At 34.4% G+C, this 16259-nt stretch overlaps 1 protein-coding gene across 2 annotated transcripts in view; it reads left to right on the top strand.

Annotated features, from left to right (window-relative positions):
- Positions 1-16259, top strand: part of SH3GL2 (SH3 domain containing GRB2 like 2, endophilin A1) — a 229091-nt gene that overhangs the window by 136984 nt on the left and 75848 nt on the right. Inside the window, exon 1 of one of the 2 annotated variants that reach the window (XM_031961481.1) lies at positions 5631-5658. The exons of the other annotated variant lie outside the window; for it this stretch is intronic. The gene's annotated coding sequence lies outside the window, so the exon portion shown is untranslated. Of the gene's footprint in view, positions 1-5630; positions 5659-16259 lie in introns of those variants that run through there. 2 annotated transcript variants of the gene reach the window in all.

The raw sequence follows: 16259 nt of genomic DNA, 5'->3' as shown, positions 1-16259 counted from the left end.
TGCTGCCATAGCTCATTATATTTTTGAGCTGTATTTCTGGCTTTTCATCTTGAGTCAGTAAAAATGTGACAGAAATTCTCTATATTGAATGACCACTAGATTCTCTGCTTTGAATTTAAATCCAGAAGGGATATGTATTTGCTTATAATTGCATTTCACACCCCAAAGTCCCTTAAGCATTGGGAGACATTAATTAGAATAGAAATAGATGGTACAGAGTTCTATTCTGTCAATAGGTAGAAAGTCATTAGGTGGTGGTGGTGGTGGTGGTGGTGGTGGTGGTGTGTACGTGCATGTGTTTGCAAAATTTCTTACCAGTAATTCAGCTACAGGATTCAGCAATTATATAAGAGAAGACAGAGTCAGAGAATCACCCTCAAATAGCCAGGCTTCTCACCATTGCCCAAGGGTTATCCTTTTATGATATAAGTTATGAGTGTGTTCACAAAAAAGGTGTTTTTGGAGGAAAGGAAAATAGCTGTCTACTTCAAAGTAGGTATTTGTGTGTGGAGTCAGTATAATAAAATTAATTAAAGGTGTCCAGGTGGGTATGTGCATGTGTTGAAATGGTAAGGGGAAGATATTTACAAGGAGATATTTAAACGAATATGATCTTTATGCCTAGAATGGAAAGAACTTTCTTCCAGTCTCTCTCATTGAAATCTTTAATTTCATTCAAGAACCAAAAAATGTTCAAATGTCTCTATAAATTATTTTCTGTTATCACCCTCTTCCTGCTACTTTGCTCCTCTATCCTAAACTTAAAATAAAATCTTCCTCCTCAAACTGTTTACAGTGTTTCCCCCCGAATCTTTCCTTTGTAATTATCCCATTTTGCTTTATGTTATATTAGAGATAGAAAAGCCATTTAGTACAATTTCCTATATTATAAATGAAGTAGCTAAGAACTAGAGAGTTTTAGTGAAAGGTAGAAAGCAGCAAAACCTGGAGTTGTATCCAAGGACCTAAAGTACAAATCTTTCATTTTTTCCATTACACTATGTTGTACATAAAGCACAAACATGTCTTCTCTTCTCCCATTCCTACACCTCAGTCATTATTAGATGGTAAACTCTTAGAGTATACATCCACCTCCTACCTTCTCTTCATTGTCTTTTGACTTGTTATTTCAATTGGAAGTAATCTCTATAAGGATTCCACCAAATTTCAAGAAGCTAAGCATCAGTGAGATTTGATTCAATTAAGGTATTCCCCCTCCCTCTTCATATATTTAAGGTCTGTAACACTAAATGTGGCTGAGATTCCCTTGCTGAAGTCCCTGAGACCTTCCTCCTTCTAAGCAGATAGGAGCTGACAATGCTGAGGAGTTCTTTCCAGGACTGGGAAGGAAAGCTTGGGATTAAATAAGAAATACCACAGGGAGCCAGCCTTGACATTCTCTTTGCTTGGTTGCTGTGCCAAGCAAGAAAGAACACTGTGCTTTCTGCAGCACTCCTCAGTTCCTGTGCTGACCTGCTGTGACTGTCTGTTTGCATGGTCTCCAGGGGTCATGCAATGACCTCCAAGGAATCCTACATAATTCTTGTGACATAATTGTGTTCCAGAATTCATAACCATATGGCACCACTTGGAGAATATTGCTAGAGAGATGGGCCTTTTCAGCAATGAGCTACTTAAGGAGCATGAAAGTATCATGTAATTTCCCAAATACCCTTTACTGAGTTTCTCCTTGGAATTTCTGTTGAATTTCAGGCTGAGATTATTATCTAACTGGAATACCTGTCTGGTTATGCTGAGATGTAGGAGAATACTTCATAGATTGATGATTTCATCTATGTGCACAATTTTACCCTGGACACTGTTGTGATTCCTATGTGATTATGTAGATGCCATTGAGAGTTACTGTGCTGAAATATTCACCATCCTATAACTGATCTAGTGATGAGTCTTTCTGAATTTATCTAGGTTGGTCCTTGAGTGACATACTTAAAATCTGTTGCCAGATCCAAACTTGAAATCTTCTGCTGGCACTTTCAGCAATCCAAAATGGAAGTCTGTCTGTCTGTCTGTCTGTCTCTCTCATTCTCTTTGTCTCTCACATATAATAAATGAAGAAACATTAAATGCTTATTATTCTGTAGCTGCCTTGCCTTCAAAGAATTTTTAAGGGAATATTGTTTAGGGTAAGGAAGTCACAGGAATGGTGGTTGGAAATAATAGAACAATTGACTGACTTATACTGTTGAAATGGAAGTGTTGATTTGACTATTGTTCCCAGAGCTAGAAGCTGAATTGTATTTTATACATATACAAAACCACACATATTTACTTCCTTGTCCTTCAGGAATGACTAATGAATAGTAACAACTTTTATTTATATAGCAATTCAAGGTTTAAAAAATACTTTTCTTATAAAAAGTCCTGTGAGCAAGATAATAGAAATATCATTTTCTCCGTATTATAGATATGGAAATGGAGAAAGAGAAGTAATATTATTTGTTCAATATCATAAAGCTAGTAAGTATCAGAGCCAAACCAAGCTTAGGTCTTTGGACTCTCAGACCTGTGTATAGCGGGGCAACCTAGCATAGGTGAGGGCTGATGGTCCTCCATGGTATAGGATGAGCACTACTTGGATGATGGATGAGAAGAGCCAGGAACAACACACTGTTCCTTTTCAGAGATTTAGTTAGTTGTTGAGAATATGGTTATGAAAGAGAGGGAAGAAAAATGAAAGATTATTATCAGAATCAAGTGTAGTTTGATAAGTGAACAAAGAGATGAGTTTTAGGTGTCAGACTAAATGATCCACTATAGATCCAGAGAAGGTCAGAGTTTATAATATTTACAACCTTTAGATTTATTTGTCAGCGTAGATTATTTTTATGCCCATCTTTGAAACCCCATTCTCACCTTGCAACTTCTGACTTTGTTGAAAATTATCACTCATTGTTGTCTTCTCATCCTTTGTGATTCTTTAATTAATCAAAAAGTCTTTATTGAGCAGTCCAGGTGCTGTGGAAAGAGAAATAGAGAGAGAGAGAGAGACAGAGAGAGAGAGAGAGAGAGAGAGAGAGAGAGAATGTCAGAGACAGAAAGAGACAAGAGATAGAAAGACAGAAAGAGAGAGGGAAAGGGGGGAAGAGGGAGAGAGAGAGAGAACTTCAAAAAAGTTCTGGAAATCTTGGCTTTAGGCCTCAAGCTGTCGTTTATCTCTGTAAGCTACTCTGGCCCACCCTCTTTTCTGATTATATATTTTATGATTGCCATGAGAATAGGGATGCTGGTGATAAAAGGCTGCTGATCTAATTCAAAATTCCTCCAGCATTCCACTCTTCCATCTTTCAGGCCACAAGCCTGATGCAATTGGATTAGATTGATGAGACAGGTATCTTGAAAAGGGGAGATGGGGTGGAAGCAACACTGGGAATAAGTAAGGCTAAGTGCCAAGGAACAGACAAGAGAGGATCCAGCAGGGTCATGTTAACTGCTATGACCTTGAGAAGAGGTGTCAGCCGAGGAGCCTTGAGAGGTATAAACTAAGAAAACAAGACAAGGATTGCTATTAAGATGTACACAAGCCACAATGATAAATATTGAGTTGCTGGAACCAATTATTCCACTGAGAACAGAACTAGTGATTGTTTACTTCCCCTCAGCCTTTTTTCCCCTCCATTCTCCCTCTCAGGATAGAGTTGTACCTGTTTTCCAGTCTCTTGTTTTCTTAAGAGCTTGTTTGCTTTGATTTTGAAGGCAGTTTCTCTAAGAAAAATGTGATTAACTGTTGCATTGCTGATCTGTGTGAGGGACACAACTAAAAAGGAAGTACGCTAGTAGTTACATATTTTTTTGCTTTATGTTTAAAGTTAAGGTCATAGGCATTAACCAAACCTAAACTTTCAGTTATTTTTTTCAGGGAGGAAAATTAGTAATGAGGACTCAACTCTCCATTTAGAGGTCAAGTTCTATAGGAATAAACATAGCCTCCAAGTGTATGCCCAGAGCTGAGGGTGGGTCCTTCAGATGAATAGAGTAAGTGTTCCAGCCCCATTGATCCAGGAGTGGTTCTGTGTTGTTATATCTGGATAATATTTTTCATGCATTTTAAACATCATTCTTTATATGCTGGAGTCTACTTATATCTATTGCAGCTTTTTCCATTGTACTTTTAAATAATCTTTTACTTAGATCCATATATTATTTTATTCAGCCTCTGATTTCATTGTTACAAGGAATTCATGGTGTGCAAACTCCTTCCACTGCTGTAGCTAGCAAATGTCGGTAAGATAATATTAGGGATCCTCATGGGACATGGCTTGGCCATGATCACATAGCTGCCAAGGTATATCAGAGGCAAGAATTGGACTGGGATCTTTCAGACTGCAAAGCCAACCCTCCTCATAATGGTTCTTAACTTTTTTGTGTGTCCTACATCTCTTTGGTAATCTAGTTAAACTCTTTTGTAATATATAGGACTACAAAAGAAATCAATTATATTGAAATAAAGTTATAAAAAGTTAAATACTGTTCATACACTTAAGTTAACATTCCCTTTATATTCATTGCCTCTCATAAAGTGTATTACGTAAAACAGTTGAAATAAAATGAACTGAGGCACAAAGTTTTAAGCACAATCAATTTATTGATAAAGTGTGAATTTACCAATGAATAGGATACAGCTTCATTAGAGCCCAAATAAGGGGAGGCAAATTTTGGGGAGTATGGGACAAAGAACAGAACAGGGTAGTTGACATCATGGCATAACTAAAGCATGAAGAACAATGTGATTAGTTGTAAGTTTGACTATGAGGAGCTAGCAATGACCCCCTCTTCCCCTCTGGTGACCAAGAAGTGCTCATTGTTTGAATCCAGGTGCAAGATAGTGACCCAGACTTTTGGCTAGCAACCCAGACATCTTTTAAGAATAGCTTGGTGGTGATAGGATATTAAGCCTGACTCCCTTGTGTTCACATGTAACCCCCAAGGTCAGCTAATTCCTTGAGGCAAGAATGGATCAGTAATTATCAGGAGAGCTGAATTTTTTTTTTTGAATTATTGTTTGTTATACTTTAGGTTCCAAACTGTCTCCCTTCTTCTCTTTTCACCCTGACCTAGAAGTCACCATTTGCTACATACATGTGTATATGTGTGTGTATGTATATACAAATACATGTTAAACCATATTATGGATATTTTTCTCTGGAGGTAGATAGCATTTTAAAACTTAACCCATTATAGACAAGCTGAATTTTGAACCAAGTTCAGAGATAGAAAACTAAGATTTAAGTAGTTACATGACAAAATCAATTAAGATTAATTATTAATCTTGATTGCTGTGTGTGTGTGTGTGTGTGAGCACACCTAAGATTTCTGTGATGGTTTTCTGGTGAAAGAATCATCTTTAAATGTCACAAATTAAACCTCCTCTATTTCTCATTGACTTTGAGATGACCTTTGAATTTCTAGCAGCCTTTAGCTGAAATGATCTATAAAGAGAATCTGCTTGATGTGATAGAAATGGCCCTGAGCCAGTATACAGAAGACCTGTTCACTTTCTGCTGTTTGACTTAGGGAAAGTAACTTAACCTATATGGGCTTTAGCTTCCTTCCCCACCTGAAGTATACCTGTCTTTCAAATGTTACAGGGTCTTTCTGAGGTGCAGGTGGGATGATCAAAAGCCACAAAGCACTGCAAAGGTGGGTACAATGTCTAATGATTATCACGGACTAGATCAAATTGTAGCTTCTGACAGCATGTTTTGTTTTCTGTTCCTCTTGGCAGAAGGCTAACTTTAGCTGTTATAATTTTCTTTTTGTATATACTGGGGCTTCCCAAGTAATTGATGAACTTTGATTTGGAATGGTACATTTGGAGGAACTCTTTGATATGCTGAGTACATATCCAAAATCATATTTGGTTTTATAATCTTTTGAAAATTATCTAGGCCAGGCTATTGTGATAATAATAATAATGATGATGATGATAATGAAGATGACAACTAATATTCATATAGCACTTACTATGTGCCAGGCATTGTAATAAGAGCTTTACAGTTATTATCTCATTTGATCCTCACAACAACCTTTAAGTAGATGCTCCTATTACCCCATTTATAGATGGGGAAATTGAGGTTATAAAAACAAACATACAACAAAAATAAAAACTTGTCCAATGAATTTAGAGAAAATATTGAGGAGAGGCAGTCTGATTTATTATTTTGAGAGCTGGTTCTGGAGTCAAAAAGATAGGTTTCAGTAGGAGACAGTATAATGTCTATTTGATTCAGGGCAGTCAACTGCTTACTGTGGTAAACAATTCTGTAAGTTTGGATTACAAAAAAGCTGCTGGACTACCTTGATATTGGGGATTTTCTCATCAAAAACACTAAAAAACCCCACAAAAACCCAAAACTAAAAATCCTACCCCCAAACCAAACAAACAAAATAAAAAAAAATAATAGTAGCTTTTTATTTGCAAAAATACATACAAAAACAATTTCCAATCATTAGATATAACTATCCTACCTCCAACTTCCCTTAACAACAAATAATCCAATATAAATTAAACGTGCAATTCTTCTAAATATATTTCCACAGTAATTATATTGCACAGGAAAAATAAGGTCAAAAGGGGGAAAAATGAGGAAGATAAAAAAAGGCAAGCAAACAGGGTGAAAATAATATGTTGTGATCCACATTCAGTCCCATAATTCTCTCTCTGAATGCAGATGGCTCTCTTTATCACAAGTCTATTGGAATTAGCCAGAATCACCTCATTGTTGCCACCATCAAAATTGATCTTTGTATAATCTTGCTGTTGCTATGTACAATGTTCTCCTGGTTCTACTCACTTCACTTAATATCAGTTCATTTAGTTTCTCTAAGTCTTTCTGAAATCATCCTACTGATTGTTTCTTATAGAACAATAATATTCCACATAAACCATAAGTTATTCAGCTATGCTCCTACTGATGGGCAGCCACTCCATTTTCAGTTTCTTGCCACTACAAAAAAGGCTGCTATAAACATTTTTGCACATGTGGGTCCCTTTTCCTCCTTTAAGATCTCTTTGAGATACAGACTCAGTAGAGACACTGCTGGATCAAAGGATATGCACAATTTGATAACCCTTTGGCCATAGTTCCAAACTGTTCTCCAGAATGATTGGATCAGTTCACAACTCCACCAACAATGTACTAGTGTCCCAGTTTTCCCACATCCCCTCTAACATTTATCGTTATCTTTTCCCTGTCATCTTGACCAATCTGAGGGGTGCGTAGTGATACCTCAGAGTTGTCTTAATTTGCATTTCTTTAATCAATAGTTATCTAGAGCATTTTTCATATGACTATAAATGGCTTTAATTTCTTCAACTGAAAATTGTCTGTTCATATCCTTTTTACCATTTACCTATTGGAAGATTCCCTGTATCCTTAAATAATTGAGTAAATCCCTTATATATTTTAGAAATGAAGCCTTTATCAGAACTCTTAGATGTAAAAATTTTCCCGTTTTCTGCTTCCCTTCTAATCTTGACTGCATTGATTTTGTTTGTACAAAACCTTTTTAATTTAATATAATCCAAATTATGTTTTTCATTTCATGTTTTCTGGTTCTTCTTTGGCCATAAATTCCTTCCTTCTCCACATATCTGAGAGGTATACTATCCTTGCTCTTCCAATTTGCTTTTGGTATCACTCTTGATATCTAAATCATGAACTCATTTCAACCTTATTTTGATACAGGATGTTAGGTGTTTGTCAATGCCTAGTTTTTTCCATACTATTTTCCAATTTTCTCTCCAATTTTTGAAAGATAATGAGTTCTTATTTCAGAAGCTGGAGTCTTTGGGTTTATGAAATACTAGATTATTATAATCATTGACTGTTGTGTCTTGTGAACCTAACCTATTCCTTTAGGACACTCTATGTCTTAAATAGATTTTTTTTTAAAAAAGGAATTCCTTATACTAATGACATAACATTTCTGGATTCTACAACAATGTAAATTAAAAAATCTTAATGAAATATTACCCAAAAGCACCAATGGAAAGGAAGAAAAGAATTTTTATAGCACCTACTAAGTGCCAGGCAGTGTGCTACATTTTTTAAATAGTCCAAAAAACAGCCTCATGAGGTAGATGCTGTTTTTATTCTCATTTTACAATTGAGGAAACTGAAACAGATAGGTTAAATAACTTGCCCAAGATCACTATATATCAGAGGCTGGATTTGAACTAAGTTCTTCCCTACTGCAAGGTTAGCCATGTCCCTCTGGTTTCTTATTTTTTGACATTTTGTAATTCTACATGTGCTTCAGTTAATCTTCATTGTATTAACCAGAAACCATTTAGAAGCTAGGGAAAGAGACAGGTGTTCAGCTCATAATGCCCAAGATGAGATAGCAGCAAATTGAGAGTCACCAGAAATTATTTGTTATCTTTTTTGGACCATCTGAATGTATATCATGATGTTCAAAAATCCTTAACTCAGAATAACCAAGAATGTAAAACTTGAACCCCAATGAAGGAATTCTACATTAATGAAACAGATCTTTATTGATCATTTATCTATAGACAGCAAAACTGTGTTGCCAAATTTATCCTAGGAGCCTACTCTTGCATGAAGTTTTTCCATATCTTCTTCCAACACAAGTAATTCTGTCTCCTACACATTTCTCCTAGCATAGTTCTCTTCTCTTATATTTTTCTCATTATTGTTTTTATATATGTCTTGTCTCCCCTATTCATTAGCTTTATGAAGGCTAAATCTCCTTATTTCACTGGTGCTTAATTAAAGCTTCTTGCATTGGACCACATTTCAACTAATTTTATTCAAGATCATTTTCTTCATGGTTTTTATTGATAGAAGAGGGAGGTTACCTTGCCTAAGAGAGAAAGTTAGAGACAAGGAAATCAGGTACACTATGGTTATATTTGGTTACACTAAAATTCAATTAAAGAAAGATGCATGAAGCCTTTATTATATTCATTGTCCATGTGTCTTCATGTATTGGGGCTAATGTTTGTTTTATTAGCCATTCTTCCTATTAATAAGTTCTCTTACAATGCATGTTTCTGCCTGTTGATCACTAGATCAACAAAATTATTTACTTTTTGTTAGAACTTTCTAAGATATAATAATATCATCTGCTTTTTCAGTGATTATTAAAAATGAGTTAGATACTTTCCTATTTATCAGATATTATCATTTTTCTGTTCGTCTTTTATTGTGGTTCCCTATATTATAGTCTTCTTTGTTTCAATGCCTTGGTTGCCACCACCTTGGTTACAGTGGAAAGAATATAAATTTTCAAGTTTAGAACCCATCTTTAACACTTGTCTATATGACATCTAGCAGGTTGCTTAACCTTTCTGGTTCTTCAGTTCCTTAATTGTAATACTTGCTTAGATTAGATGGCCTCTAAACTCTCTTGATTTTAAATCTATAATCTTATGATCTGATAAACTGAAAAATCATGCTCTTAATGATTCAGCTGGACAGGGAATATCCATCCACAGGGATTCTAATCTCTGACCTTGGCTTGTAAAATGAAACATAAATACAAAGGCCTCAAGTAACTTGCTGTGGGGAACATGTGGTTTGCCAGTATGCTCTATCTCTTAGTTCTAGTTGACTGCTTTGGTGTCAGGGAAGGATTCTTTCAAACTCTCCTTGTTAAAGTTTAAGTCCAAAGAAGACAGAAATTGAAAAACATAAGCTTATATATAGACCATGGGTACATATGGATCATCTGACCAAAGACTATCCTCCTCACTCTTGTTTGGTAATCCACTCTGAGGTGTCCTTCATCATTGGGAACCAAATAATGGAGTTTCCTATGTCCTTTCTACCAAATGCCAAGTCATGTCTACCTCCATAGGAGTTTTACTTTAGACAAAGATATGTGCCACATAGCCTCACTACATTGATGGGGAATTCATTAGGTTTGTCAACCACCCCTCTCCCTTACAGAAACACTTTTACATCCATTATAAAATGAATAGGAAGAAAAAAAATGAATAGGAAGAAAATTTGCCACTGATATTAATGCAACCAGAAATTTGTGATTTATCCCAATATGAAGAAATTTTTAAAAATCTGTTTAACTTGTGATCTAATTTAGTTGTACATAAACAGCATCATTCTTCCTATAATTTTCTACAGAGGTAAATTAACATTAAATATCAGAGATAAAAGGAAGGTACAACATTAACCTGAAAGTGAATTAAATGTCCCAGCAGTGACTTTTCAATTTTTCATCTTTTCATGGCAAATTTTCTGCCTTGGACCTTGTTTTTGCTATGCTATCTTATTTATTTATTTGTTTGTTTGTTTGTTTGTTTGTTTATTTATTTATTTTTACCTATGAACCAAAAGGAATAAGAAAGTTAAGTAAGAAAATATTGATAAGATATTAAACTACAATGACCAAGTACTTATTAAATACTTTCTTAAATGAAAAGGGGATATATATGCTAGAGATACAAAAAACAACAACAACAACTAATTATTACCATCAAGAAATTTAAATTTGGGGTACCTAGGTGACCAGTGGATAGAGCATCAGCCCTGAAGTCAGGAGGACCTGAGTTCAAATCTGGTCTCAAACACTTAACACTTTCTAGCTGTGTGACCCTGAGCAAGTTGCTTTACCCCAATTGCCTCAGGTAAAAAAAAGGAAAGAAAAAGAAATTTAAATTCTGAGATAATACAAGATCTAGAGAAAAAATTAATAAAAAAAAGTAACTAGAGGAAGAGAGGAGGCAGGCAGTGAGGAAGAAATGGCTTGAATGGAGAGCTAGGATCCTAGTCAAGCCTTGAATGAAGTTAGAGATGCTTAAAAGTAGATGGTGAGAGAGGAATATATTCAGTTATAAAATTAACAGCATAGGCAAAAGCGATGAAATATCAATTTCAGGGACTAATGGTAGGATGGTATGACTGTAATAGAGAATGCTTGAGGAGTATGATATCAAATAAGTCTGAAAAGTGAGACTGAAGTACTCTGCAATAGAATTTAAATGCTAAACTGAAGATTTTTGTTTTATTCAGAGGCAGACAATAGAGGACTGCTGAACATTTTTGTGGAAGAGTTATAATAAGACCTGTGTTTCAGGAATACTAATTTAGCAATAGTTTGAAGGACAGATGAGTTACTAGAAGGAGGGGGACTAATTAGGAAACTATTGGGCAAAAGAGGTGATATGGTAGTTAGTGGGGAGAAGGGAATACATTCAAAGGGGGTTTTTTTGGAGATTAAAAAATGATGAGACAATGATTGGTTAAAGGGATTAAACAAAAGGGAAGAATAAAAGATAATTTAGAAATTATGAATATGAGTTATAGGAAGAATTGAAGGATGATAACATCCTTAATAACAATAGGGCAGTTTGGAGGGAATAAGTTCCATTTTGGACATATGGAGTCCTACAGAACATGTTGATGACTATGAAATATTCATGTGAAGATAACTAGATTGACTCTCTGCTTTTGGACCAGATTAATCTATTTCTGTCTCAATACTGAACCTCAGCACTGGATTTTTATACTCAAATTCAGTTGTGGAGAATAGTAGTGCAAAGAACATTTTTTGGTCTCAAAAGCTTGAGACAGAGAGAAAATTATCACCCAATACAGTCAGGTAGCTCCCACAACAATTGGGGAGGTAGGTAGGTCCCTGAAGAGAACTGCCTCAGCAACAGAACCATATGGAGTCACAACATGGGATAATAGAGAGGTCAGCAGAGAATTGCAGGAGAGAGTGTTATTTTGAGGGAAGAACCATCTCAGTGTTGGTGCTTGAGGGCAAGTTTCTAACTCCTGTTAGTTGCATCAAACATACTTTTGCTCTCTTCTTATTTTTTTCCTTCATTTTTTTCTTTCTTTTCTTTTCATTATTTTTCTTAATATAGTTTGAAAACATGTCTTCTTTGAAAATGAAGAATAGGAAATAAGGCTGTATCTGAGTAGCATGTGTATGTTGACCTGAGGAGATCAGACATCAGCTCAGAAAAAAACATTTTCTTGAAAAAATTAAAGTTTCCCTGTATTTGTCAAATATATATTAGAGTGTTTTAAAATGTATTTAGTTTAATAATCTTTCCAGTCCCCCATGCCATACCAAGACAATGACTTCTTTCTCTGGTCCTGAATAATTCATTTTCTACTATAGGTCTTGCATTTAGGAATAGAGAACAAAAATGCCATCTTATAAAACTCCTGGAGGGGAGATAAGCTAAAGAGGGTGAAAGAAGCAGAAAATGTTCTCAGGACTGAAAAAAAATGGAACTTCAGATCAAAATTCCCTAGATAAATTTAAGATGAGAGAAGAAATAAAAGATAAGGCTGCCCCTCTAACCTTTGCCAGTCAAGTCAGTCCATAAGTTTAGTTCAATATGGATCTGAAGAAGTTGAATATGAAGTCATTGGTTTCTTTTCTTTTGAGATTTTTGTTGTTCTCTTTGTTTCTAATAAGTTCTTTATTAAATCTTCAAATCTAGCATCATATGTTATAAAAGTGGAAAGATGCAAAGAGTAATAACTTGGTCCAAGTCAAGTTTAACAAAAATATCCCCAAATAAATGTTTGGGAGTAGAAGAGAGAACAATCCAGCAAAGTTAGAAATATTAATATAACATAACATAATATAATATGTTTATAATATATACATATATAATGGATGTATGTATGTAATATATATGATATATAGTGGTTCACCATAGAATCATAGATTGAGAATTATGAGAAATCATCTATTCCAATGTCCTCATTTTATAAATGGGGATACTGAGGCCAAGAGACATATACTTACTTATCAAAGGTCACACAATTAGTAATAAGTAGCTGAGTTTAGATTTGAACCCTAAATCTAGCATTTCCCCCCTTATATAATGTTTACCTACAAAAATTAAAATTTGAGGAAAGCATTCATTTGGGAAAATTGGATTTCATCATAGTAAAATAAATCTAGATTTATAAAGTCAAACAAAAACATAAAAAAAGTTAGAAAATAAAATGAAAATTTTATCTGATTTAAAGCATAAAATTCTTTTTCACTGAATTTTTAAAGAAATTATACAGGGATAAGATGATTAGATTGCACATTTTGAAATTTTTATGGCCCATAAAATAACAAATTATTTTTAAAATTTGCAGCAAATTCTAGGGATATAGATGTAAAGATTAAATAATCAATAGTCCTTATATTCAAGAAATGTATAGGTTACTTGGGGAAACATATTTTACATTATACAGATGAGAAAATCGCATCCCAGAAAGGTTTAGTGAGATTGTTTAATATTCAATAGTAAGGTTTGGAATTGGGAGGGTAAGGAGAAAGGAGCAATTTGCCAACCTCACCTGTTCCTGGAGGAAATATATATTTCCCCACCATGTTGTTGGGTTGTGCCCTAGTTAGAGCTATAAAAATTAACAAAAATAAATACAATTTATTTTGTATAAGGCAATCTCAATAAACTTTTTTTTAATTTGTAAAGCTTTTTATTTTGAAAATATATGCATGGATAATTTGTCAACATTGACTCTTGCATAGCCTTGTTTTTCAAATTTTCCCCTCCTTCCCCCACCTCCCCTAGATGGCAAGCAATCCAATATATGTTAAATGTGTTAAAATATATGTTAAATCCAATATGTGTAAACATATTTATATAATTCTCTTGCTGCAAAAAAAATCAGATCAAAAAGGAAAGTAAATGAGTAAGAAAACAAAATGCAAGCAAACAACAAAAAGAGTTGAGAATGTGATGTTGAGTTCCACATTCAGTTCCCACAGTCCTCTCTCTGGGTGTAGATGGCTCTCTTCATCACAAGATCATTGGAACTGGCATCAATCATCTCATTGCTGGAAAGAGTCACGTTCATCAAAATTAATCATTGTATAATGTTGCCATGTACAACGATCTCCTGGTTCTGCTCATTTCATTCAGCATCAGCTCCTGTAAGTCTCTCCAGGCCTCTCTGAAATCATCCTGCTGGTCATTTCTTACAGAACAATAATATTCCATAATATTCATATACCACAATTTATTTAGCCGTACTCCAACTGATGAGCATCCACTCAGTTTCCAGTTTCCTGCCACTACAAAAAGAGCTGCCACAAACATGTTTGCACATACAGGTCCCTTTCCCTCATTTAATATCTCTTTGAGATATAAGCCCAGTAGTAACACTGCTGGATCAAAGGGTATGCACAGTTTGATACCCTTTGAGCATAGTTCCAAATTGCTCTCTGGAATGGCTGGATCTGTTCACAGTTCGACTAAGAATGCATTAGTATCCCAATTTTCCCATATCCCCTCCAACATTCATCATTATCTTTTCCTGTCATCTTAGCCAATCTGAGAAGTGTGTAGTGGTACCTTACCATTGTCGTAATTTGCATTTCTCTGATCAATAGTGATTTAGAGCACCTTTTCATATGATTAGAAATGGTTTTAATTTCTTTATCTGAATCCTTTGAGCTTATCAATTGGAGAATGACTTGAATTCTTATAAATTTGAGTCAGTTCTCTATATATTTTAGACATGAGGCCTTTATCAGGATGCTTAAATATAAAAATGATTTCCCAATTTATTGCTTCCCTTCTGATCTTGTTTGCATTAGTTTTGTTTGTACAAAAACTTTTTAACTTAATATAATCAAAATTACTTATTTGGTGTTCAATTATGAATTCTAGTTCTTCTTTGGACACAAATCCTTTCCTTTCCACATATCTGAGAGGTAAACTATTGTATGTTCTTGTAATTTGCTTATAATATCACTATTTATGTCTAAATCATGAACCCGTTTTGATTTTATCTTGGTATGTGGTATTAGGTATGGGTCAGGCTCTAATTTCTTCCATACTAGTTTCCAATTTTCCCACCAATAAACTTTCCATAGAAAATGCCATCTGCATTTAGAAAAGGAACTATGTAGATTGAATGTAAATCCACACAAGTTATGTTCATTTGTTCTATTTTTTTCCTCCTGTGATTTTTCCCCTTTTGTTCTCATATTTCTCTCCCAACATGATTTATAAATAAATATGTATTTAAAAAAATTAAAAACAATAACTATAATTGGTAAAATTCAGTATCAAGTCTGTGAGGAAATACGTTTGCCTCAAATTGATATGATCTTTTTAGAGGGCAATCTGGCATTATATACTAAACATTTCTACAAATAATCATATCATTTGATTCAACAGTCCCAATGTTAAGAGAATGTGCTTTTATTAATTATATGAGAAAGAAAAAGAAAATTCTTCATTAAAGTATTTCTAGCTATTTTATATGTAATAATAAATATATGAAATAAATCTATAACTATGTTACATATAGCTAATCATAAAAATCTACTAATGAGTTAGCACACTACACATTATTCCCTTTCAAATACACCACAGTGTACCACATGGAATATTCCATCTTAGTTGTTTTTCTCCTATACCACTTAGAATTCTTTTTTTCCCCTTCAAAACTCAGCTTGAGTCACTTTCCTTATATTTACTTAGTAACTATTTCTATGTATGCAGAGGCATAAGTGACTTGAGGCCAGGAACTGCTTAATATTGGTCTTTGTAACCTTAACACCTAGAACAAGTACTAGTTACACAGTGGCATTTAATAAATGCTAGTTAATTGATTTGCCATGGTACATATTAGTCCTTGTTACTAGCTTTTCCATATATCTTACCACTACTGAATAAAGACTTTAGGATAATGGGACTCTAAGTACTACCCTAATCTAGGGTATCTTGGTAATATATTATTCTATTGGAGCTTTCATTATATCACTTTTGACTCAGAATTTTCATAATGTGATTCTAAGTTTTCACTTTTTTTGTCTTGCACAAATCACATCAATCTCTTTGCAGTCCTGCTATATTTTAACCACTAGTTTTGTCTTACAAAATTTCTTGAGTCTATTAATGATACCTGTTTTTAAAACCTAACCCAGGAATCCTTAGCCTTCAGAGTTTCTTTCATATAACATATTTGCATTTTGACAGGGCTTGATCCCAAAAGAATAATTCTAATAATAAGAATTTCCAGCACCATTTTAGACTAGTAGGGGAAATATTTGAAACCCAGTCTGTCTTTTAAATAACTCTCCAAAAAAGGCACCTCTGCATACTCTGTCTTTTTTCAAGGACAACACTGTTCAATGTTTTCTGATTCTGATAAAGCTCAGTTCTAGTCATGTCTTGGGTGACGAACAGCAAAAAGTACCAGATTTTTCCCTCTTTCTCTCTTGACAGCCAAGAAAAGATTTATCAGACCTTGGGAGAAAAA

The sequence above is a fragment of the Sarcophilus harrisii genome, chromosome 1, assembly GCF_902635505.1.
Source record: "Sarcophilus harrisii chromosome 1, mSarHar1.11, whole genome shotgun sequence".
Classification (NCBI taxonomy): Eukaryota; Metazoa; Chordata; class Mammalia; order Dasyuromorphia; family Dasyuridae; genus Sarcophilus; species Sarcophilus harrisii.
Note: the sequence above shows the minus strand (reverse complement) of the source record. Positions and strands in the feature narration are given on the sequence as shown.